The sequence below is a fragment of the Pan paniscus genome, chromosome 14, assembly GCF_029289425.2.
Source record: "Pan paniscus chromosome 14, NHGRI_mPanPan1-v2.0_pri, whole genome shotgun sequence".
NCBI classification, from domain to species: Eukaryota; Metazoa; Chordata; class Mammalia; order Primates; family Hominidae; genus Pan; species Pan paniscus.
Window position 1 is genome coordinate 243,678 of NC_073263.2, and position 27,308 is coordinate 270,985.

Below are 27,308 nucleotides of genomic sequence, written 5' to 3' on the forward strand. Positions count from 1 at the left end.
CTGCTGCTTTGGATTTCACCCACTGGCGGTTTCTATAAAAACTTTAGACACAGTGAGCCACTCTTCTCAGGGAATGGTGGAAACCCTCCCAATTCCAATTTCCTAAACACTAGCCAAGGGCCAGCCTTGCATGCAGGCCTTTCTAAGGATGGCAGTCTCTTGCCTGTTATATGAAGTCTTTTCTGCACACTTTGTATAGCCCCAACTTAATTTTTGGTGTTGTTTTAAAATTTCATTTTAATAACATAATATTATAAGATAAGGTAACTTGGTACTAATTTCTGTTGTATGATCCATTTTAAGTTGCAGCACTGGTTACTTTTTTGACTTTCGGTGATGAACAGCTATTTGTACGTAAGTTACCATAGCAATGTTAGGTAATTATAATCTGTCCTATTTATCTCATTTACCTTTCAGTAAAATTGTTAAATAAGCAAAATAATTTCTGAGTTAAAATTAGAATAAAAATTGTCTTTTATTTGGATTACATGAATAATCTAGTTTTCATATTGTGCTAAAGCCCTGCTTAGAATTATGAAATAAGATAAAATATTCAATCATTTTTATCAATATTTTCTTACCTAAGCATGCAATTAAATTTATTTATTTTATATAATTTATATACTTCAATTTGAGAAATAATGACCACATGTTGTTACTTTGGTCTTCAATGATCTCTAATTTTTAGGGTCGCCGTGTCTTGCTTAAATATATCATAGTAACAGGTTCAGTGAATATCTTTATTTTTAATTTTATTTACTTATTTTTTTTTTTGAGACAGAGTTTTGCTCTTGTTGACCAGGCTGCAGTGCAATGACACAATCTTGGATCATTGCAACCTCCACCTCCCAAGTTCAAATGATTCTCCTGCCTCAGCCTCCCAGGTACCTGGAACCACAGGCATGCATCATCATGCCTGGCTAATTTTTTATATTCTGTAGAGATGAGGTTTTACCATGTTAGTCAGGCTGGACTCGAACTCCTGACCTCAGGTGATCCACCCACCTCAGCCTCTCAAAGTGCTGGGATTACAGACATGAGCCACTGCCCCCAGCCATCTTTTTTATTTATTTATTTTAATTGTTGTTCTGGAGATCCTGGGATGCATAGACAGTGAATATCTTTTTTGTTTTTTGAGACAGAATCTCACTCTGTCTCCCAGGCTGCAGTGCAGTGGTGTGATCTTGGTTAACTGCAACCTCTGCTTTCTAGGCTCAAGCGATTCTCCTGCCTCAGCCTCCTGGGTAGCTGAAATTACAGGTGCCAGCTGCCATGCCCAGCTAATTTTTGTATTTTTATTAGAGATGAGATTTTGCCATGTTGGCCAGGCTGGTCTTGAACTCCTGACCTCAGGTGATCCACCCACCTTTGCCTCCCAAAGTGCTGAGATTACAGGCATGAGCCACTGAGCCCAGCTGAATATTTTTTTTAAATCAATAACCTTATTTCTTAGAGTAGTTTTAGGTTCACAGCAAAATTGAGAGGAAGGTACAGAGATTTCTCATATATCCCATGCCTCCCACACAAGCATAGCCTCCCCCATTATTAGTATTTTCCACCAGAGAGTGGTCCATTTGTTACAACTGATGAACTTACATTGACACATTATAATCACTTGAAGTTCATAGTTTACATCAGGCCTCACTCTTGATGCTGTACATTCTGTGAATTTGGACAAACGTATAATGACATGATGTGTATCTATTACTGTAATATTATCAACAGAACAGTTTCACCGCCCTAAAAATTCTCTGTGCTATGCCTGTTCATCTCTCCCTTTCTCCCTAGCAACTCGTGACAACCATTGATGTTTACTCTGTCTTCATAGTTTTACTTTTTTCAGAAGAGTCATATAGTTGGAATAAGAAGAGTGGATATCTTTTTGAGCAGTTAAAAAATTAAAGCTCCATGGCAGTTGAATGTAGTCATTTAAGATGTTCTTTTTCCTTTTGTTTTTCTTTTGCTTCTTTATCTTTGTAAAGAATGATGTATTCTGATGAGATATGATTTACATACTTAGAAAACATGATTTGTATAGACATGTGGCACATAATAGAAAGGGTTGAGGAAAAGGACACCATGCCGTACTACACAGCACAACCTGGAGCATCTTGCTCTGTGAGGTGGGTCCAGATAGACTCTTTAGCAATGGAAGGGGACAAGTGCAAAGGGTTGTGCTTTATAAAACTGGAATCACAAAGTCTTTCATACTTACCTTCGGTTGGAACTAAGACCAGGCAGTGAATGCTATTAGGTAAATACATAAGTTCCTCACTGATCCTCTTCCTTTGAGGGATGAGGTTGACAACAGCCTGTATTATGATGACACGACTCACCTACAACTAGATTCTGTCATGAGAGATGACAAGGGAGTTTTGCTTTATGCGAGGTGAAAAAAATTTTTTCTCCTACTAGGGAGATGGGCAAGCATTAGAACATTCTGGTAGTAAAAGGGCGTTGATAGTTTTCTTTCTATATATTTTTTCACATCAGATAATATTGCCCGGCAGCCTGCCATACCTCCCCAGTGTTTATTCAGCTTCTCTCTGAATGTGGATAAGCTCTTAAAGGAGTGATCTTTCCAGTGGTTCTTTCTGTGGGAGGTAAAATGGCAGGTGAATTTGGGCCGTGTTATACGTAGGCCAGAGCAAATAGCTACAACTAAGGAAACCACCGAGCACCTTACCCAGAAGAGTATTAGCCAGAGTAACACACTGATCTCTCTTGAGATCTTCTCCACTGGTGGCTGGAAAGTCTTTGCAAGGATTCCTGTTTCTGGTCTGATTCCTATGTTTTGTTGGTTTCTGGTGATAGCATGTTTTATTCTAAACTAAACAGTTTGAACTGAAGAGCTAGAGAGGCTGTGTTGTGTTATAACAAAATAAGTGCAGTAACTACACCTTAACTGTGGGAGATACATTCCAAGACCCCCAGTGCATGCATGAAACCATGAATAGTACTGAATCACAAGCTGTTTTTCCCTATACATACATATCTATGACAAAGTTTAATTTATAAATTAAATTAAATCTGATGTTATCTGTAGATAGGGTGTGAGAATTGAATTGTGTCATCAGCAGGAATGATTGCTTGTTTGTTGGTGGGGAAAAACTCTCCACACATTTGGTCACAGAAGCCTTCTTTTTTGATGATTGTTGCTGTGGTGTGACAGCAGAGAAAAACGTGTCAAGTATGTCTTTCTGCGCATATAGTGGATAAGGGGTACTAGTGTATACTCTGTTGTAATGGCCCCTCATATTTTGGTCCAGAAATCATGCTCTTTGACACTGTTGGCTCATCACACCTGTTCTGCTAACAATACCATTTTTACTCAATCTCATAGGCTTTGGCTAGGATGACTTGTATACTGCAGTTCACTTGTAGATACCAAATTTTAATAAATTTATTCTTCTTTGCATCTAATAAATACAGAGGGAAGAGTTCTTACTGCATTAATTACCTACCAATACATATAATGAATGTTAATTCTAATAAGGTCCCAGGCATGCTCCCAAAGGAATGCTTTGTAACAAAGCGTCAGTCTTATGCTTTAAAAAACAAACCAAACCAAAACAACAACAACAGCAACAAAAAAAAAAAAAAAACAGGATCTAAAGCATACACACAAGTGTGCACAATTTTTTTTATGAAGGTAGAGTCTTACTATGTTTCCCAAGCTGGTCTCAAACTTCTGGGCTCCTCAAGTGATCCTCCTGCCTCATCCTCCCAAGTAGTTTGGATTAGAGGCATGCATCACTGTGCATTCTTATGATTTTAATATTCTGTACATTTATTATTGATTTAAAATGCATTTTACCTTTTTCTTTAATAGATGTTGGAATTTCTGATGAATCTGCACTCAGGTAAGATTTCATAGATTTAAAAAATTATGTTAACTAAGAAAATACAGACGGAAGAAACTAATATCTGTTGAGTGTTGTATTCTGGGCTAGACATGCTAATATATTCTATGCATTTATCATCTCATAAAGCCATCATAACATCTGTGTTCCTATAACCTACTCTTAAATAAACAACTATGAATTAGAGCTGATTAATTGCCTCATGATCCCATAGTTAACAAAGTAGCTGGCCTACAGTTTGACCATCAGCCTGCCTGCCTTCCAAGTCCTTTCTCTTGCTCCTCAGCATAGATTGATAGATATCTGTGCAGCCCTTGGATCAAAGTATAGGTCTCAATCAGATCAATCGGATTCATTAATTTGATTAACTTCTAAATTAATGAGAGTTTAAATACCTTGAACTCTCATTTAAGTTTATTGTTAGAATGTGGTTAGTCCTAATAAATTTGACGATTTCAGTGGTAACCAGTATCTTATTTTTACCTTCAAAGGCTCTAGGGCAGATCTGACTTAGCTTGGGCCATAGGACTGTAAGTTTTACCAAAGCAAGTTTAGGCAAGTCTTAGAGACAAATTATTTGACTTCCCAGTTTGGTTTTCCATTTAGGCAAGTATTTCTGCTTACTTCCATAATACATTGTTTAGTCTTGTTGCTTTTTCCATGACTTTTATATAATCTTGTCTTCATTTTTTAAAACTTTCTTCTCTGTTTTTCTTGGTGTTTCTTTTGTTCTATTATTTTTTCAAACTCTGCTGCCTATGTATTCCAAGTTTTTCTATAGACAGAATCAAGAAGACATAGAATTACAGAATTTTAAGGAATCTTGGAATGAATTAAAATACCTTCTAGTATTTTTATCTGCGTTGAACATTCTGGTCAAGTGATTCTCTAGATAGAGAATGTGAGGCTCAAAGAGATTAGGAAGCTTTTTTTTTTAGACATAGGAATTGGCAGAAATGAGATTTGAACTCATAGTAAAGCCCAGTACTCTTGCTTCTTTTTATGTCCTATTGGCGTGTGTTTTAATAATACAAACGGGAGTGAGTCTGTGGATAGAATGAGAATGGAATTAGCTGGTGAACCCAATGGAAGTAGATAAGAATGGAATGAGCAGGGGAAGTCCAAGTTTGAAGATAAACAACACTGGATTGGATAGGAGTACGGACTCTTCTACAAGAGATCAAAGTATTGGGGTTTATGACAAGTTTGATAAAGATAAATTATAAAAATGAAGGACACAAGATGTTGGGAATTATCTACAAAGGCACATTAAAATAGAAGGTTCAAGGGAGCTCTAAAAATTTTGCTGCTTTTTTTTTTAATCAAGGACTGACAAACTTGAAGATTTTTACTGAAAGATGCCAAAACATTTTGAGACACTGGGAAGAATGTCCAGAGCAGATAGAAATGTGGTGTCATCTACTTCCATCCTGACTTACAAAGGAGTGGCTTAGAGCCCCTGGAGTACTAAGGGGCTGGAAATTGCGGAATTACATAGATGTGTGGCACAGGGCAGGTGTCTCCTCACCTCTGCCTCTTTTCACAGTTCACTGATGTCCTTCCCATGTCCATGTGGGCTGGGTCAGGGGCATGATTAGCTGGCAAATCAGTCATGGAGTTCAGTTGGGTAGTTGGTAGTGTGTATAGCTGGTGGCAGGTGATGGAGACTCCAGTTAGCTTGTTTTTCAGGAGCAGGGATATAGAGAGCTCCTACTCCTGGTCATTTGAGGCCATTCTTTCAGGAATCTGTGCTTTCATACACTGAAGATTTGAAGATTGGAGACTTCTGTGGAACCCTGCAGAAGTAGAATCTGGAAGTGGGTGTCCATAGGAAGAAATATACTTAGATAGTACCTAGGGAAATAGAGGTACAACTATCATGACTCTGTTTCTTTTCTGGCAGTCTCTCTCCTTGGGTGTCTGAGTGCCTATGAAAATTTTTAAGGGCTTGCTAGTTCATGTAGACCTGAATAAGGTAGGACCTATAGAGTGAAAATAATGCGATTTTATAATTGTTAATATTTTAATCTTTCTGGGAAAAGTATTCTCAATAAGAACATACACCTTTGCTATTTGACTTCTGTACATTTAGCTTTCATACATTTCAAATATTGTGGGGGCTTTCCTGTACCAATTTAGGGTAAAGGAAAGCAATAGGACCTTCCTAAGTTGGATCCATGCTGAGGAATCAAGACTACCATTTTGAAGTGATGTAGATTAGTCTTTTATCCAGAGACAGATCACGGAAAAGAGACAGTGGATCTTTCTACCTTGTTTTAGGTCATCAGTTTTATTCCAGTTTAGGGAACAAAATTTATGTCATCCATGAATCGAATTTTAAGTTCAGCTTCAGGACAGATAATTTTTGAGGGCACATTATTGTCAGGCTCTGCCAATATATTGACTGTCACTATTTGTTATAAACCTCAAGGTTAGTTTTCATTGAATATTTGATAGATTTAGACAGGTAGAGGTAGAAATAGGTAACTAAAATCTATTTTTAGAACAGAGGACATATTTTAATTATATCAAGAATCATAATTTAATATATAGATCACTGACCTTTCCCAGATTATGTTTTCCTTTATTTGAGGGGGAAGCTGGATATAAACTGGCAGTTAAAAAAATTGTAAAGAAATCAACATTCTCATTTTCATTGTGTATTTTTGCTCTCAAGCATTTTCCATGAACTGTGTGTGGATTCATTGCCTACGTTGGATGATGAAGACTTGAGTGTTGCTACTAAGGTAAAGTGGTCTCTTGTAAAATTAATCTTCTCACTCTGAGTGTAGTTTTGCATAGTATTTACTTTTCAAATTTAGCAGTGGTTTACCTATCATTGTTTTATGGTGGTAATGGAAAGCTGGTCAGAGAAAAACGTACACATGGCTAGTTGATTCAAAAAATGTGTTTAACTTTGGTAACTAATAAAGATTGGTAAGTACTGTGACAAGGTGGGAGCTGAAAAATAAATGAACTGGAAAATAAGTAGTCACAGGAAAATCACATTAGGAAATGCTTTCTCCAATAGAGGAAATATGAAATTTGGTTAAAGTTTATTTGGATAAATACTAATACTTTGACTTTTAAATCATATGAGTGTGACTTTCTTAATATTTATTCCTGTATAAATCTTCAGTGGATCAAATTGTTTGCAGTAATCATGGAATCCTCCTGGTAATTTTTAGTGGCAGAAATATTCAGCACATAGCATATAGCTTTTGTTCTTGGAAACTTATCATTTTGGTGTCATATAGTTTTTAGGAGAGATTGTTTCTCTACTTATATTATTGGTTCTGTAGTGAGACTTAAAAAGTATTAAAAATTGTAGAAAAATAGCTGAGTTTGGTGGTGTACATCTGTAGTACCCACTACTTGGGAGTTTGAGACAGTAAGATTGCTTGAACACAGGAGTTTGAGAACAGCCTGGGCAACATTGTATCTGATTTAAAAATATAAGTTGTGGAAATGTAGAAATTTAAATTTATGTTCTCAAGATTTGTATTGCAAAGGGATTTTTATGTGATTTATGAGTTGTCCATGAAGAGTTTATATAAAACACTTCATCTAATTGAATAACATGTATTTTCCTGCAAATAACCAGTTCTAGAAGCAGAGACTCTTAATACCAATATGGTAAGTCTTTATCATCATAATTTTGTCATTGTAGTATATTTAAAATATTTACTTGGCCAGGCGTGGTGGCTCACACCTGTAATCCCAGCACTTTTGGAGGCCGAGGTGGGTAGATCACCTGAGGTCAGGAGTTCAAGATCAGCCTGGCCAACATGGTGAAAACCTGTCTCTAAAAAAAAAAAAAAGCACAAAAATTATCCAGGCATGATAGTGCATGCCTGTAATCCCAGTTGCTCAGGAGGCCAAGGCAGAAGAATCGCTTGAACCCAGGAGGCAAAGATTGCAGTGAGCCAAGATCGCACCATTGCACTGTAGGCTGGGTGACAGAGCAAGACTACATCTTAAAAAATAAAATAAAATAAAATAACCACTCAAAGTCCTTATATCATATTCTGAAAGTTTGAATGTCAGAAGGTTTTCTATTTAGTTTTTTAAATAATCATTGGAAGCTCCTGCATACCATAAGCTACTGGAGGTCAGTAAACATATTTGTGTGTATCCTGGAGTACCTAGAATACAGTCTTACATGTAAGAAGCATTTTACTTGTTGTTTTTTGAGATGGGGTTTCACTTTGTCACCCAGGCTGGAGGGCACTGGTGAGATCTTGGCTCACTCCGATCTCCATTTCCTAGGCTCAGGTGATCCTCACACCTGAGCCATCCAAGTAGTTGAAACAATAGAGCTATGTCACCATAGAGCTGTGTCACCATGCTGGGCTGAGTTTTGTAGAGATAGGGTTTTGCCTTGTTGTCCAGGCTCTTCTTTAACTGTTGGGCTCAAGTGTTCTGCTCGCCTCAGCCTCTCAAAGTGCTGGGGTTACAGACATGAGATATTCAGCCTTAATAGTTGTTTAATCTGAATAAATAAACAAATGAATTTTTATGTAATGGAATGTTATAAGTAATATAATAAACCTAATGTATCTAATCATTAAATATTGTATTTAAAATATTGCTTACATTGTATTATTTTTTAATATTTAAGGGTGTATAAGTTTTGACATGTTATGTTGAGAAATTATGCCATAATTAAAAAGGAAATAAAATAGAAATAGGTCATCGGTAGCAAAGAGGGTTACAATATATTTTCTAGTATCATTCAACTGGAATCTTAACATTGAGATTTTAGATTAACATTTCTTAAGCTTTTTATTAGAACCAACTCATTTTCCATTAAATATACCATTTCAAGCCATACATTACTCTTTATTATTATTATTATACTTTAAGTTCTAGGGTACATGTGCACAACGTGCAGGTTTGTTAAATATGTATACATGTGCCATGTTGGTGTGCTGCACCCATTAACTCATCATTTATATTAGGTATATCTCCTAGTGCTATTCCTCCCCTCTCCCCCCACCCCATGACAGGCCCTGGTGTGTGATGTTCCCCATCCTGTGTCCAAGTGTTCTCATTGTTCAGTTCCCACCTATGAGTGAGAACATGTGGTGTTTGGTTTTCTGTCCTTGCAACAGTTTGCTCAGAATGATGGTTTCCAGCTTCATCCATGTCCCTACAAAGGACATGAACTCATCATTTTTTATGCTGCATAGTATTCCGTGGTGTGTAAGTGCCACATTTTCTTAATCCAGTCTATCATTGATGGGCATATGGGTTGGTTCCAAGTCTTTGCTATTGTGAATAGTGCCACAATAAACATACATGTGCATGTGTCTTTATAGCAGCATGATTTATAATCCTTTGCATATATATATCCAGTAATGGGATGGCTGGATCAAATGGTATTTCTAATTCTTGATCCTTGAGGAATCTCCACACTGTCTTCCACAACGGTTGAACTAGTTTACAGTCCCACCAACAGTGTAAAAGTGTTCCTATTTCTCCACATCCTCTCCAGCACCTGTTGTTTCCTGACTTTTTAATGATTGCCATTCTAACTGGTGTGAAATGATATCTCATAGTGGTTTCGATTTGCATTTCTCTGATGGCCAGTGATGATGAGCATTTTTTCATGTGTCTGCCATACATTACTCTTTAGAATTCTGGTGACCAATTCTTTTTCTGGGTGGAAAGTTGATGGAAAGTTCCAGTTTTCTCTCTCTGTTATAATAATGTTCTTTCAGGTAATGGTAGATGACCATATTTAGCTAATTGAATGTCTTATAGTAAGAAACACTATCACAGAAGTACTTACAAAAAACTAATTGCAGCATAAATATTAATTAGTATTATCAGAGTTATGAAAGACTGAAGGCTCTGTTATAGATCTATTTCCCCATGTACTTTATTGTACTTCATGGTTTTCGTTTTCTTTCTTGGCTTAAGCTCATACTTCATTGACAAATTAGGCTTGTTTTTTGTTTGTATCTCTCTTTGTTCTCACATGTTAAATTGAAATTTTTGGGGAGGCAGGGTCTTGCTCTGTTGTCCATGCTGCAGTGTAGTGGCATGATCTTGGCTCACTGCTGTATCCACCTCTCAGGCTCAAGTGATTCTCCCACATCAGCTTCCCAAGCAGCTGGGACTACAGGCACACACCATCATGCCTGACTCCTTTTGGTATTTTTTGTGTAGAGATGTGTTCTCATTACGTTGCCCAGGCTGGTCTCCAACTCCTGAACTCAAGCAATCCACCCACCTTGGCCTTGCAAAGTGCTGAGATTACAGGTGTGAGCCACCATGCCTGGGCAACATTGAGATTGATTTAAAGAAATTGATTAGGGCTGGGTGTGGTGGTGCACACTGCTTATCTCAACATTTTGGGAGGCAGAAGTGGAAGATTTGCTTGAGCCCAGGAGCTTGAGACCAGCCTGGGAGGTATAATGAGGCCTTGTCTCTACAAAGATAACAATAAAAACATTAGCATGACATGATGGTATGCACCTGTAGTTCCAGCTATTCAGGAAGTTGAGGTGGGAAGATTGCTTGAGGTCAGGAGTTTGAGACCACAGTGAGCCATAATCAGGCCCCTGCATTCTAGCCCTGGGTTGACAGAGTGAGACCCAGTTTCATAAAAAGGGATTGATAAGAAACTCTTGATGCAACTCATTATAATTTTAGATGGAAACTAATTCTTGATATTACCTTAGCTGTGTGTCCCCGAGAAAGTGTCAGAGCTTTTACGTGGACCTTCTCATGAAAAAGGAAACAGAATAGTCAATGGAAAAGGAAAAGGTGAGAACCGTATTTTATTTAAAAAGTCATTTGATGGAGACCAGGCGCGGTGGCTCACGCCTGTAATTCCAGCACTTTGGGAGCTCGAGGTGGGCGGGTAATGAGGTCAGGAGATCAAGACCATCCTGGCTAACATGGTGAAACCCCATCTCTACTAAAAACACGAAAAATTAGCCGGGCATGGTGGCGGGTGCCTGTAGTCCCAGTAACTCGGGAGGCTGAGGCAGGAGGATGGTGTGAACCTGGGAGGTGGAGCTTGCAGTGAGCGGAGATCGTGCCACTGCACTCCAGCCTGGGTGACAGAGTGAGACTCCATCTCAAAAAAAAAAAAAGGCATTGATGGAATGTTTCTTTTAAAATATGAGCACTAATAGAGTTTAATAGCTAAAGAAATTGTCCTATTAACTGTATCATAAGTAAAAGAGAAATGAAATGGTGATAAGTGGTGTCTCTAACCAAGGGTCAGCAGTTGATTCTATTGGAAGTACCACTAAAGGAGCTGAGTTATGAGTTCCATTTTAACATACCCTAAGACCTGAGGCAAGTCAGGAGAGAGGGAAGAGGAAATGAATAAAAGAGAAAGAAAGAATGAGGAGGGCAGAGTGTACATGGAATAAATAAAAAAAAAGTGGATGTATGTAATGGAGGGTCGTAAAGTCAAATTGATCTGTAGAAGAAGGAAGAACAGGGTGTTAGAAATAGGAAGGAAGATAAAGTGAGCTTCCAGTACCAAAATGTGTCATATAATTACAGTAACATTTTCCTTCTCTTGCTGTCATTCTCGCTACTGGGGAGGCATTAAGGATTGAGGTACTTTACCATGCAGACCTGTATTTTATCTACCATAGATGAACATCACCGTAAATGGTCAGCCATGTATGGCTATAATTTGTTTTTATAGAAAATGTTGTAACTTCATAGGATAGTATCATATTAACATAATTGAAAAGAATAGTGTTGGGTGATTTATTGGGAAGAAATTAATTAGAGAAACTTTGCCTGATTAAAAGTTCATTAGAAACATTATGGCTTATAACGTACTATTAAATTCAGGGACATAATAGGAAAGAAGTTGAGGCTAGGCCAAAAAGGCCAATTAGGGTAAACCAATATGGAAGCACACCAGTGTAGAACAGGGCATTCAAATTGTCATGAATTCGTTGAGGAGCTTCTGGAAAGTGCACATGCTGACTCAGCAGGTATTGGAGTCTGCATTTCTCATGAGCACTCAGGTGATGTTTGTGCTGGTCCTTGGACACAGCTCTGAATAGCAAGGGAATAGCCTTCCTTTAGAGAAATCTGGAAAAAGAACCACTGGAGAGCAATTTAAAAAATAACAGAATCCAGGGAAAGCTTTAATTTCCTTTTATTTCTGAGCATGATTCTAGCCACAGGGGAAGGAAAATGAGATGAAAAAAGAGAGATTACAGGTGTATACTACTGCTGAATACAGATGAAAAAAGTGGTCACAATCATCCATAAAAAGCAGTTAGGAAGGGAAGCATCAGGATGACAGTCTGATAATCATTTTTTCAAAGGAAGAGGGATGGCGAAAGGACACAAAAGGAGGAAAGAAAGACATTTGCTGGGGTCTTGGGAGTTAAAGCCAAGTAAACTTGAGACAACTCACTTCCAGTTTCTTCAGCATATGCCCAGTCTCACAAAAGAGGTTATTGCTGTGGAGAATACTGGAGACAGGAGGGAGTGCTAGAGTTGGGGTAAACCACAGCAGCTCATTTCACTTGATAACTGTCAGGCCTCAGGGAGAGAAGTTTCACTGACATGAGTGAATAAGATATGATTAAGTTGCATATAGATGCTTTGGCGAAATTTTTTTGAGACAGCCAGTTCTTTGATATGATAGCTGTTTTATAAAAGTCCTTTACAGTGTAAGATAATATACCAAACTTAGTTAATTTTAGAAGTAATCATAAAATTCATTCCATGAAAACCAAAATTATCATTTTCAATAAATACTGCACTGATTTTGAAATATAAATATGTATTAATATCCAGCAAGTCTGTGGTCATTCAATGTTTTCTTTTTTGATAAATATTTTGATATCAGAAGCTTATTTGACATGGTTTATTTGATGTGTTTTATGGACCACCTTGCATGCGTGGATCAAGGAGCTCTAATTCAAGGCCAAATGAGGGGATAGGAGAAATGTAGGTGCTGCAGTAGCCCATGTGATCATGGGAAAAATGAGTAGTTTGATTAGCTGTTATTTCATAAGTGTGTATCCTAGCTGATCAATGTAGAACCCTTTCTTTGATGAGAGGTGAATCACACATTCACCTGAACTGTCATCCCAACTGCGTATTTCCTCAGTGACAAGACAAGGGGAATTTATTTGTGCTGTGCTGGCAGCAATGCCTCTGGTGTGTGGAGTTAAAATTCTCTGTACATTCACCATCAGCTTTGACATTGATTCTCTCAGGTTTGATTTACCCCTCTGTTTAATGGTCCCTTTTCTCCTCATCAGTCCACGTGTTCACGGTTATATCAATGCTTTTCTATTTTAAGTATAGGCATTTGAAACATAATCTCACTACTGAAATGTAAACTGTGCATTTTGGGAATCCTATATTCCTATTTTCCTCATTGTGTTTCTGTCATGTTGCTGTCCTAGGCAATGAAAAGTAGAAGCCAAGAAGAACCCTCAAAACCTTAAGTAATTATTTTATAGCCAGGCCTGAGAATTCAGCTCGACAGTAACACTGCATGAATGTTTGGTTGGCCCTGTCATACTTACATATAATTGATGACATATCCCCTTTGCTCTGTAGGGCCTCCTGCAAAACATCCTTCCTTGAAGGTAATTAATTATGTATATTTTTGAATCACAAACTCCATGTTGTATAAAATATATATGATTTATGAATCGTTTTCTTTTAAAACCCATCCAGCCTAGCACTGAAGTGGAAGATCCTGCTGTGAAAGGAGCAGTACAAAGAAAGAATGTACAGACATTGAGAGCAGGTACATTTAATGGAATACTGGAAATAAAGTACATTCAATGATTGGATGTACTCATATTATTCTTATTCCTAATTCTATTTGTTCAATATTGAATAGAAGGCATTGACATAAATGTTATTGTTGGTATCCATATTTGAATAAAAACAAATTTAGAAGCATAAAAAAGATTTTAAAAATGTAAGCTTTAAGTCAGATGTTTCTGTTTTAATGTTTTGAATAGCATGAAGTTTACAGTATAAAATTTTTATACTTGTCAGGGATTCAAAGCAGTGAATTTTGAGACTCTTAAGATATTTCCAGTGAGTTAAGTGCTAGTTGGAGTTCCGATCTTTACCTAGAGGAAAGCTTTACTTATTAAAGTGTCAGTTTCTGTTTTAACTTCAGAGGCTTGCTGCTAGTGTTATTACACTGATGATCTGAAGCCTATCAGATGTTCTAATGAGCAAGACTGTGTGTGTAGGTGTATATATAGACGTGTGTATGCGTGCACTTGTGGCATCTTTGACTATTACAAATGACGAAAGTAATGATTCATTTATGACTGGTAGACACAGTCTTTTAAAATGGTGATTTTGAGCCTTTTTGGTGTTAAAGTTTTCAAAACATGATTGCATAGAGGCTACCAACATCATAAGTTGGTTGTTTTTCATTTCAATGCCCTTTTGAAATCTTTAACTACATTGTGATGCTCAGAAATAATATGCAGAATTTTTTGTGTCCTAAAATGGTATGTGAGTGGTTATACACTTTATATACCTTTCTGCCACTTTCTTTGGTGTGTTTTGTATTATATTTTCCACTCGTACCCACATTGGTGTGATTATCTCTGGTTTAATTCATTTTACACTGTTCATTGTATTCCCTCATACCACTTTACCACATTTAGTTAGACTCTCCTGTTGCTGATAAATGAAGAAATAAAAAGAAAAATAATGTCAGATTAAGAAGGCTTTTCTTCAATTGGTTTGTACCTATTAGCATTTACTATATGAGAGTTTAAACCTGAAAAGTTCAGAATACAAGCATGCACCACCATATTTTATTAATGCCCTTAGAACTATGACTCATGAGACTTTAGCCTATGAAGTTAGGACAATTCATTTCTCTGAAGAAGAATGCTGGGCTGTTCTCAGAAAAGAAAACTGAAAATAGCAAATGATATTGTCTTATTTTACCTCTTGGACATCCTTGAATGAAACTGCTACTAAAGGGATACTCGGATCAAAATTCAGATCTAATGTTTTGAACAGTATAGTTTGTGAATGTCCAGTGATCATGAGCCCTTGATGGGAAAATGACCTTTCGAGTTTCACTTTTGCATTTTTTGCTCTTTTCGTTGACTTGTCTTGAAAGCTTAAATTCAACTATTTTATTTTTACAGAAACCAGGAATATAACTTTTAAAATATATGTCTGTCCTGTCTCACGGTGTTGTGTACTCTTGAGATCTTGTATGAACATAGACTTATATGGGAACAATTAGGTTTTTTGTTTGTTTGTGTTTTTGAGACAGAGTCTTGCTCTGTCACCAAGGCTGGAGTGCAGTGGCTCAGTCTTGGCTCATTACCACCTCTGCCTTTCGGGTTCAAGCAATTCTCCTGCCTCAGCCCCTTGAGTAGCTGATACTACATGCACATGCTACCATACCCTGCTAATTTTTCTATTTTTAGTAGAGATGAGGTTTCACCAGGTTGGCCAGGCTGCTCTTGAACTCCTGACCTCAGGTGATCTGCCCACCTCGGCTTGCCAATGTGCTGGGATTACAGGTGGGAGCCACTGTGCCAGCTACAAATAAGATTTTTAAGGCTATTATATTTTATACATTTCTTTGGTCTATGTGAATTCTGAAGGTATTCATGCATTGAGGGAAGATTATCTCAGTTTAATGAAAGCAGTTTTTAATTTAACGTATATTCATTAAAAATTTTTGTGAAGTTTTTGTCTCTAGTACACAGAAACACACAATAATGTCATGGGTATTTGACCTTAATGTGTTTATGCACAAACTTAGTTATTCAAATATTTTCTTATCCCTGAAGAATCTTAATTACTAATAAACAAATTTCTCATGGAAAACAACATATATAACAGAGATGGTTGAGTGATTGAAAGTAAACTGTAGTAAATACCAGAAGCTTAGAACAAGTTAAGTAAACTTGTCTGAGTTAATAGCAATTACAGGACTTTTAAAATACATTAGAACACGGGGGAGTAGTGCATTTGTGGGGTAGAGGACAACATGGTACTGCTTCAGTGAAGAAAGAACTTTTACACCTTATTACAATTTGTATTATTGTTTTATAGTGTTGATTTTCCCAATATTAATGGGAACCACTGAGCATTTGCCTTGTGGTGTCTCCTCAGCTATATTCACATATTCCATCACCTTTTCTTAATGGATAATCACGCACTATGAGTAAGGGTTTTCAGAAAAGCTGTGTCATTTAAAGATAACACAGGAGCATCAAATTTAATTCTGCTAGGACGCCTGGTCTACTGATTAACTGCAGCTAATATGAGGTCTACTTCACATCCAAGTTAAATTCAGTGCCCTTAATCAGTCATATGATGAGGTCAACAGTAATAAATTATGCAATATTTTTTCAGCCACCCCTACAGTTTTAATTTCTTTTTCCCCTTATGTCTGTGTTTAACATTTTGCTTTGCAAAACATGATGATAATCTTCTAGAGTAGTGAGGACAAGCTATAAATCCAAAGTTTCTTACCTATGCAAATGACTTGTTTGCTCTATTTTCTCATGAGCTTGGTAGATCCAGGAAACAGAACTTTTAAAACAAAATCCCTATATGTTGCTGGGTGTGGTGGCTAGTGCCTCTAATCCCAGCACTTTGGGAGGCTGAGGCGGGCAGATAACCTGAGGTTGGGAGTTTGAGACCAGCCTGACCAACATGGAGAAACCCATCTCTACTAAAAACACAAAATTAGCTGTTCATGGTGGCACATGCCTGTAATTCCAGCTACTTGGGAGGCTGAGGCAGGAGAATTGCTTGAACCCAGGAGGCAGAGGTTGCCATGAGCTGAGATCACACCACTGCACTTCAGACTGGGCAGGAAGAGTGAAATTCCATCTCAAAAAACAAAAACAACCACAACCACAACAACCACCACAAAACCCAAATGCATTTCCTTGGCACAGTAAAACTGAAACAGAAAAAGGGTAAAGTAAATACAAGTAACTGAAAGAGTTTATGTATATTATTTTACTTCTCATTTGATAAAATTTGTAAAGTAATGAGCAGAGTGTATTTCTCCAGGGACCCAGATATATACATTTATTTATTCAATAGAAATTCATTCTTATAATGGCCACTGATACCTATATCCTAAATATTTCTGAAAACATCTCCTCAGGCCTGCATCATCTTTGCAACATTGCCTTACATTTTATCTTTGTTCATTGATTTATATGCCTCAGAATTTTATGCTCCTCACAGTATTTAGAGTGAATTATCCCTAATGCAAATAGATCCGTGAACCACTCCTGAATACCTAATGTCCAAGCATCTTAAAGGTTTATATAAGGATTTCAGAAACTGACTTCTGGGTTGGGCATGGTGGCTCATGTCTGTGATCCCAGCACTTTGGGAGGCTGAGGCAAGTGGATCATTTGAGGTCAGGAGTTCAAGACCAGCCTGGCCAACAAGGTGAAACCCCATCTCTAATAAAATACAAAAATTAGCAAGGTGGTAGTGGCACGCTCCTGTAATCTCAGCTACTCAGGAGGCTGAGGCAGGAGAATCACTTGAACCTGGGAGGCTGGGTTGCAGTGAGCTGAGATCATGCCACTGCCCTCCAGTCTGGGAGACAGAGTATAACCTTGTCCCAAAAAAGAAAAGAAAAGGAAACTGATTTCTGCCCAAATCTCCATCTGTATCCCTTTCCCCATCTGCCTTTTTCTCTGGAATTACTGAGCTGCTGGTAATGGCCCCCTCACCATTCCTCTTCTGCAGAGAAATACATACTCTCTTGGAGGCTTCTCTTCCTCTCTTGTTGCTGCCTGGCATGTGCTCACCCTTTCCTGCCCTCTGCCACGCTTAATCTGGCTAACCTCACTCTCTAAGTCTCAGCTCATGGATGATCTTTAGGAAAGCCATCCCTGACAGCTTCTATTTTCCTTCCTTATTCCCCAGTGCCTAACACTTAGCAGTAACTCACTAAGTAATTATTTAGCAAAATTAAGACTGTTTATACAAAGATGATTCAAAAGATTGTCCTCTACAGTCTAGCAGCAAAGGGGGTCAACATGTAAAGACATGATGTGCAGGTCAGGTGGTAAAGTGACACTAGAAAAATTGACAAGGTACTAAGGGACCCCAACGAAGCAGACACCTGTGTGTGTGGAGAAAGATAGCTAGAATCAAGGAAGATTTCACATAGCATTCTGAGCCTTTTTTTTCCCTCTTTTTGGAGACAAGTTCTTACTCTATCACCCAGGATTGGAGTGCAATGGCATGATTGAGACTCACTGAAACCTCAGACTCCTGGGCTCGAGGGATCTTCTCATCTAAGCTTCTTGAGTAGAGGGGACAACAGGAACATACCACCATACCTGTCTAATTTTTTGTAGAGTCAAGGTTACCTATGGTTCCTAGGCTGGTCTTAAACTCTTGGCCTTGAGCAATTCTCCCATTTTGGCCTTCCAAAGTGCTGGGATTACAGATGTGAGCTATTATGCCCAGCCTACTTTCTGAGTCTTAAAATAAGAAAATAAATTTTTCAGAATAGCAGGGGAAAACATTTGTGATGTAAAAAATGGGGTGCACACTAATTGAGGTATAAAGAACAATAATTTTGCAAATTATTAGTAACTGCCAACTCAATTAATGTCTTGTTAAAAAGATACTGTTATGAAGTATAGTAAAGCATTACATTGTATATTTTGACTGTATTTCAAATATCTGTTTTGTTTCCAACAGTTTTGTTGACTTATGTTGGGTGGAACAATTTGTGAGTGACCCTGAGATTTTGCATGGCTTGAATCTGGTGATATCTGGTGTCTCCCCAAGTGGTTTGTTGAAGTTTTGGATAATTAGAAGTATTTCTTACAGAAGTAAATATTTCAGTAAACATTGTTTCATTCAAACTCTCAAAATATAAAATACAAAGAAATGTTATTCTCTATTTATTTTTATAAAGATTATAGTCTTTATCTAACTCTTCTTAGTTCATTTGAACTAAATCAATGAATTTGTCTACAGAACAAACCTTATCAGTGGCTTTAGAGGAAGAGCAAGAAAGGTGTGAAAGAAGTGAAAAGAAGCAATCACAGGTATATGAAAATTTAAGTTCTTGTTTAATATTAGGTTTTTTTTTTTGTTTTACTAACAAAGCATAGTCCAAATGACATGACCTTTCAGACTATACCTTTAGAATCCAATAGATCATAATTTTATATTTAATTTTTAAAACATCTTAACCAGTTATGAAACTTAAGATATTCTTACTATCTCTAGTAACTATTAGTTATTTTTGTAATTCTTAGTATCTCTATTAACTCATAGCTGTCTTTACCCTTGGAACTGAGGCAAGAAATTTTCAGAATTATCTTGCTGTTTTATTTATATAACCTTACTCATAATACACAAGGTAACATGAAGTATTGGGTCATATTACTGAGGAATAGAAATTATGAACAGTTTAACACCAATGGCCACTGAGTTAAACTAGTGTTAAAGGAGTCATCATTGCCAGTGCTTCAAATGTTGCAGTTTTATATTGCTGGTCACCAGTGCCGAGGTTAAAGATTTATTCTGTTTTGTGGTCACCGGTTGACTTCTGTGTCTGTGTTCAGGGAGTGAATGGGGTCATAAAAGTCAATGCAGTTGCCTATTAAGAGAATCCTACCTTGCAGAATGGGACCTTTGGTGTCAGGGTGTGAACAATAACTTTATTTCAACATAAATACATACTAAACATTACTAAAATTTAAAAAATCCAAACCCTATCACTACCGGAACTTAAAATATATTAGAAGTGGATATAAGCAGAAATTCTATCTAGATACATAACACTATCATAGTATATCATTTGAATTAGAATTTAAAATTTTGCTTCTCTTTCTTATTGGTGTTCAGTTTAGCTCTTAATAATTTAGTGTTTGCCTAGTGCTCTAGTTAATCTTCAGAAATAAACATGCACTGTAGGGGCTCACTCTTTCTGGTATGCTGAGGTAAAGTCTTCGTAAGAGAGGAAGCTTTTATAATACTACCTATCATCTTTGAATTCATTTCTGGTAGATTTTACACAAATGCATTAAGTTTAGTCCAAACAGACACTGAGAGTTCAGCTTGCTGGTTCATGTTTCTCTCCTATGTTAAGCCAAGGCAAATTATTTTTCACTTTTTAGTTACAATCCCATAATTTAAGAGTAGCAACACATAGATTAAGTTTCACAGTTAAATTTTAAATATTTTCTAATATTTCTTTGTTTATACTTGATTAAGGCTAATTTTAAAACATGCACTCTGACAGAAAAGACATCTGAGAAACAAAACAAGCAAATTTGTTTTCCATTTTGCACCTGCCCCCCCCCAAAAAAAGTCTCAAGAACCAGAACTGGGTAAGAACAGTGATAAAGGGAATCAATCTATATATTCATGACTTTCTTTAAAATTCATTACAAACAAGTTCAAGCTGAATATTGGTAAAATTGCTGAAAACCCCAAAATTACTGCTTGCCCTGAGGAAGAGCTCCTACATGGTAACTCTAAAGAGGGATGAACAAAAAAGGAGTGCCCTCTAGTCTGATGAATCGTGTCCCTGATTGTGAGGAGAAAAATGTATCTGGAGGGTCTAGCTCTGTGGCAGTCCAGGCAGCGCCTGAACAGAGGAAGCCCATGTCAAATGTCTTTTTATTCCATTCACACTCCAGGTCCCTGAAATACACTTACCAGTCATCTTCTAAGCTTCATTTAAAATAAAATAAATCAGACTATAAAAATGATAACAAACCAGACACACAGCTTGTTTCTAACACAGATGATGGAAATTTTTGTTATGATATAGAAACTGAAAAAGTAAGGAACCCAGTAATTATGATTGAAATGAAAAATGATTAAGAGTTTGACATGCAAATGGAAAAATATATAAACCCAAATACCACTAATTGGAAATTAGACATTAGGCATTGGTCTCAGTCTAGAGATCCAGAAAGTCTCTTTGATTTGTGGTTTACCCACTCCAAAGAAATGAAGCATATGATTCAGATAGAAAGTCACAGTATTTCTGCTGCTACAGATACTTATAAAAACAGAAAACCAACACAGTGCTTATTCCAGAAGCCGCTGTATGACAATCCCAGTGTTAATAACTACAAAAGCATGAATGTTGAATTATAAAATGCGGGTTATTCTTTGCCACATAGTGAGAGAACATCAAAAATATAGCTAGAAGACTTACAGCAAGATATTCCAAGGTCACTAACATAGCACATGTATACATATGTAACAAACCTGCACATTGTGCACATGTACCAGAACTTAAAGTATAATAATAGTAAAAAGAATGAGGTAGGCATGTTACAAGTAGAGTTCCTGGCTTTGGAGAAAGAGAAAGTCCAACTTCAAAAAGACAGAGGTTCACTTGCTGCTTCTTTTTTCTCTTTATCAATTATTTGATTTAGGCAAATTTTCTATTCAAGAAAATCTCATGTGTACAGTTACAGCGGGGTTTTCTAAATGTGTAATTATGTGTCAAAGTAGATTAGTCCTGCTATCTAAACAACGGTTCTGGAGAATGTTCTCATAATGTTTCTTCATTAATCAACCTAAGTCTCACTCTCAGTCTTCCAAGTGGCCTATGAGCTGGGAAACTAATTCAGCCATATACCATGTGACCTTCTGAACCAGATCAACATAAAGAAATTGCTAAAGAAATAAGCTTTAGATTCTAGATTCTTTTTTCTGTATTCATTTAGAGATAAATTACATTTATTTAATGATAGAATGGGAATACAATGGGAGGGAAGCAATGACTGAGATGAGCCACAAAAACACATCAAGCCTTGAGAGTTGCAATGAATATTCCCAGCCAAATGAGTCTGTTTAATGTGTTTTCATGCACGCCAGTTTATCTGCTTAGCTCAAACTGTTTGAATTTATAGTTCCATCATGGTTATTTCCAATATTTTGAAAACAAATATATACTTCCACATATTTTAAAAAATCACCACTCCAATATTTCTGTTGAATCAGACCTTACATTATGTTGTTTAATAAAGTATGGTAAGTTTTGGCATGTATGATTTTTATCATATAAGAAAGAAGCATAATTTCTTAGCTAAAAATTTAGCCTTTGACTCTTTAGTAGAAAGTTGAATTCTGTACATTGTGCTCTAAAGATAGACAAAAATCTAGAGATTTTCTTCTTTCAAAGTAAAAGCAGATGAGGCCTTTTTCCACCCTCTGAGGTGTTAAATTGCTTTGCTCAAGTTAGACTTTTAATATATCTGACTAATTTGATAAATTTATCTGGTAATTTATGTCATTCAGCAATATGGAATTGTATCATGTTATTTGGTGCCGTGAAATGCTAGGGAATGCCACCTCAAGAGCTCTGGATGAAACATTTCACATGTCTTGGTTGGTTTGACTCCCATTTTCAGTAGATAATGGGGCTAAAGTAGATAACTGTACTGTATGTTTTCCACCTATAAATGTTTGTAGTAATTGAATGTGAAATCTGGGAAGCATCTCATTTTCCAGAATTCTGCACTAGAAACTCAGCAGTTTCACTCTGCTTCTTGTGTTGTGGCAAACATTGGTTCCCATAGTTCAGGGAGAACTTTCACTTTTTTGATATCCCAGGATCCAAAAAAAAAAAAAAGAGATAAAAGGCAGTGGGGAAAAGAATAGCTCAGTGCAGAAAAGGGAAAACTTCTTTACTCTTCCTGAAGGCCTACAAGGTCACATCCTCTTAATCTGGCTATTTCATGTAAAATCCAGGTGGCAATGACAGAAGATATATATTATGGCTGTGTCTTTTTATTTCTCTGTTTCTGCCAGTCAGATAGCATAAACATTTATATCAGATAGCAAAGAGTGGATGCGAATAAAAGCACAAAATGGAGAAGAGTCCTTTTTGAAATTTTGGAAAATTATTCCATTCACTCAAACAGAAATGAGCAGACTTGACAAAAATTTCAATGATAAAATGATAAGTATCTTATAATTATTATGTATAATGATAAAATTAAAGTAAGCACAAAATACTTTTATTATTAAAATGGTGATAGTTAACTTGAATCAAGTGAAAAAATCAGGGAAAACGTTTTTTTATTGAATAAAATAATAATTATTATTCATATTACTTTTATTAAAGGTCAAAGAAGGAAATAATACAAACAAAAGTGAAAAAATATAACTATCAGAAAATGTATGTCATAGTACATCTTCTGCTGCTGACAGATTAACCAAACAAAGAAAGGTTGGGAAAACGTATCCTCAGCAATTTCCCAAGAAACTGAAGGAAGAGCATGATAGGTAAGTAAGCCTACAGCAGTGTGTTTTTGTTTGTTTTTTGTTTGTTTGTTTTTTTCTGAGATGGAGTTTCTCTCTTGTTGCCCAAGCTGGAGTGCAACGGTGTGTTCTCACCTCACTGCAACCTATGCATACGGGTTCAAGTGATTCTCCTGACTCAGCCTCCCTAGTAGCTGAGATTACAGACATGTGCCACCATGCCCAGCTAATTTTTTGTATTTTTAGTAGAAATGAGGTTTCACCATGTTATCCAGGCTTGTCTCGAACTCCTGACCTCAGGTGTTCTGCCCGCCTCGGCCTCCCAAAGTGCTGGGTTTACAGGAGTGAGCCACCGTGCCTGGCCACCTATAGCAGTATTTCTCAGCAGATAATTGTCATTGTGCTATAAACTAATTCAAAATTTGACAAATGTTCCTTATGATTAACAAGTTTTATAGTTTTACCAGGGATATTTAGCCCTGCCTGGTAATCAGAAAAATGCAAATTAACATAAAATAAGATATATTTTGTAAAGTCATGATGATATTGAAAAAGTAATTACTACCATTGAAAATGTGAGGAAAAAGGCATTCTCATACACTGTTGGTATATGAAATTGGTAAATTATTTCTGAAGGGTAACTTAGTGCTGTGTATCAAAATTTCAAATAACCTGACATCCCTTTAACTCAACAACTCCACTTCTGGGACTAGATTTCACAGGAAAACATAACTTGTGTAAACATACACACACTTATTAAGGGCATTAATTATATATTACGCATAATGAACAATAGCTTAATAAATATATAAAATATATGAAATAAGAAGGTGAATTGGAAGTATTAAGAATTATAAAAAGTGTGGGGTGACAGATGTTAGACTCTTTAGCCTAGTTTAAGATGACAATCATCTGCAGATATAGTTTGTGTGAGAGACATCTTACTTTGTAAATCATTTGGAGAGACACCTACAATATTTCATAGAGATGAAACTTTATTTCTAGTGAACTTATACGCTTGTCAATAAATAGTAACTTTAAAAATTTAGTTGATTGTAAATGATCTTTTCTAATCGGGGAGTAATTATGACTGTGTGATTTGAAAAGGTAATTTTGAACTTCTAACTATACTGAATTATTTCCAGTATCCTTCTTTATAATACATACTAGAGTGACTAGTAACAAAAACTTTAGCAGAATATTCTTTCCTTACTACTTTTCAAGTATATACATTCGTTTGAAGATGTTGAAGTGAGAAATTAAATATCTGAGAACTACAAAGGAAAAATAATCCAGAACATAGAAATTTTATTAGGATGATAAAGAGCATCTGCAGAGGTAGATCACAGGATGATCTCTTTGTTTTTTAACAAAATGAATTTTAAGATAAATGTCTTTATCTGCAGATGCATCTTAAGACAAGGAAGTGAAGAAAAAACAAATGTTAATATGCTGTACAAAAAAATAGAGAAGAATAAGAAAGGAAAGAGAAACAATATAAGAAAGTAGTTGAAGCAAAACAACTTGAACCAACTGTTCAATCACTAGAGATGAAACTGAAGACTACAAGAAATACTCCAAATCAGATAAATCAATCTTTGGTAAAAATTCTATATTTTAAACTTTATTTTATCAATGTTACTTATAATATCCTCTTGATTTAATATATAATATTTTGGTCTAAAACAAACCAGAAATGTTATCTCATTTTCAAAAAATGAATGATGACACTTACAGGTACAATTATTGATATTTATTATAAATCTTGGCATCCACATAGGATATTATTTTATTACAAAGAGCTTTTGAAAACAATAATATGCCATAATATATACTTAGTGATAACCTATTGATAAAGATTTTTTCCCAGAAAAATTGTTCCTTGTACTTCCCGCTATTTCATATTGATTACTGTACCTAATACTATAAAGAGGAAACAAATTATTGCAATCACAAATAATCTCATGATATTCTAAGAAGAGTTCTATAAATTTTATCTTATTTACCATTGGTGTTTTGAAATAAAAGTTTTCTTTCTTATTGATACATTTACACCACAGAAGTAACTGTGATCTGTCAGAGAACTAGAAGTAGAGTCAGAAGTCCTGGGGAAAATCCTGTAGCTTGCTTATATTTTTAACATTTCTTTTTCAAAATTGTGGTAACTTGATGAGTTCATCAATGAATGTATATAGGAGTGACTAGTATAATGTCTAGATTTATGATTTAGTAAATGTAATTCTTACAACTGACTATAAAAGTGTTAAAAGAGTCAAATTGAAATAGAATGTTATCAGCGAAACAGAACTGTAGTAACTCTGGGAAATTTTATCTGTCCAAATACGTGTGAAGTAAGGTTCTTACTACAGGGTGGTGTATGGGTTAGATATCAAAGTGTAAATGCAATTTTTTGATATATTTTAATTTAGTCAAATTTGTTAATGCTTTAATTTATGCTTTTGAGTTTGTTGTAATTCAGGGAAAGGCTTTTCCAATTTTGAAATTCTTAAAAATTCTCTGGTGTGCGTGTGTGTGTGTGTGTGTGTTTACTTTTATAAATTCATTGACTTTAAATAAATTTCTGAACTTTTTGGAACTTATGTTCTATAAGGTTCAAAGTCTTGTTTCAACATTTTCTCCAGTTGGATATCCACTTACAGTAACCTTTTTAGTATATGGATGTGCAGGTTATTCTTTAACTTCAGAGGTAATCATGATATGTTATTTTATTGAGTACTAGCTAAAACTTTCTTTTGTTTTATTTAGGATTTTCATACTCACGAAGAAATGAAAGATCTGATGGATGAAAATTGCATTTTGAAGACAGATATTGCTATACTCAGACAGGAAATATGCACAATGAAAAATGACAACCTGGAAAAAGACAATAAATATCTTAAGGACGTTAAAATTGTGAAAAAAACAAATGCTGCCCTTGAAAATTATATAAAACTCAATGAGGAATTGACAACAAAAACAGCATTCCGGTATCAACAAGAGCTTAATGATCTCAAAGCTGAGAATACAAGGCTCAATTCCGAACTGTTGAAGGAAGAAGAAAGCAACAAAAGACTGGAAGCTGAAATTGAATCATCAGTCTAGACTGACTGCTGCTATAAGTAAACACAGTGAAAGTGTGAAAACAGAAAGAAACCTAAAACTTGCATTAGAGTGAACACAAAATGTTTCCATACAAGTAAAAATGAGTTCTGATATTTCCGAAGTAGAAGATAAGAATGAGTTTCTTACTGAACAACTTTCTAAGATGCAAATTAAATTCAATACCTTAAAAGATAAGTTCCGTAAGAAAAGAGATACTCTCAGAAAAAAGTCATTGGCTTTAGAAACTCTCCAAACGACCTAAGCCAAACACAGCAGCAAATAAAGGAAATGAAAGAGATGTATGAAAATGCAGAAGCTAAAGTGAATAATTCCACTGGAAAGTGGAGCTGTGTAGAAGAGAGGATATGTCAACTCCAACATGAAAATCCGTGCATTGAACAGCAACTAGATGATGTTCATCAGAAAGAGGATCATAAAGAGATAGTAACTAATATCCAAAGAGGCTTTATTGAGAGTGGAAAGAAAGACCTCATGCTAGAAGAGAAAAATAAGAAGCTAATGAATGAATGTGATCATTTAAAAGAAAGTCTCTTTCAATATGAGAGAAAGCAGAAAGAGTAGTAAGTATCAAGGAAGATAAATATTTTCAAACTTTTAGAAAGAATATTTAAACATCTGGCTCTGGATACGTGTTGAACTTAGTTGAATATAAAAATCAATGGATAAAAAGTGTGTTTACCATACTGTATAATTCCATTTACATGAAGCATCCAGAAAAGATAAACGTATAGGGACAAAAAGTAGACTAATGTTTGCAAAGGGCTGGGGCTGAAAGCTGGTAGTGACTGCTAATGGGCCTGAGGGATCTTGCAGTGATGGAAATGCTGTAAATTTGGATTGTAGAGATGGCTGCACAACTCAGTAAATGGACTAAAAAATCTTTTAACTTTAAGTTAAAACAGATACATTCTATAGTATGTAAATTATATTTCAACAAAGCTATTTTAATAAAAAAAGGGAAAACCGTGTTTACTATACCAGCTTAGAAACGTGCCTCATTTCTAGGAAATAAAAGGTAGAGGTGAGAGATGATTTACTTTGAGAAAAGACATTGTGTCACCTATGAAATTTTATTAGGCACAGAGTCAT

General features: G+C 36.0%; 1 pseudogene; it reads left to right on the forward strand.

Moving 5' to 3' along the window:
- The first annotated feature begins 3,272 nt into the window (after window positions 1–3,272).
- On the forward strand, window positions 3,273–26,830 carry LOC134728854 (putative ankyrin repeat domain-containing protein 20A2; annotated as a pseudogene).
- The last annotated feature ends 478 nt before the right edge of the window (window positions 26,831–27,308 follow it).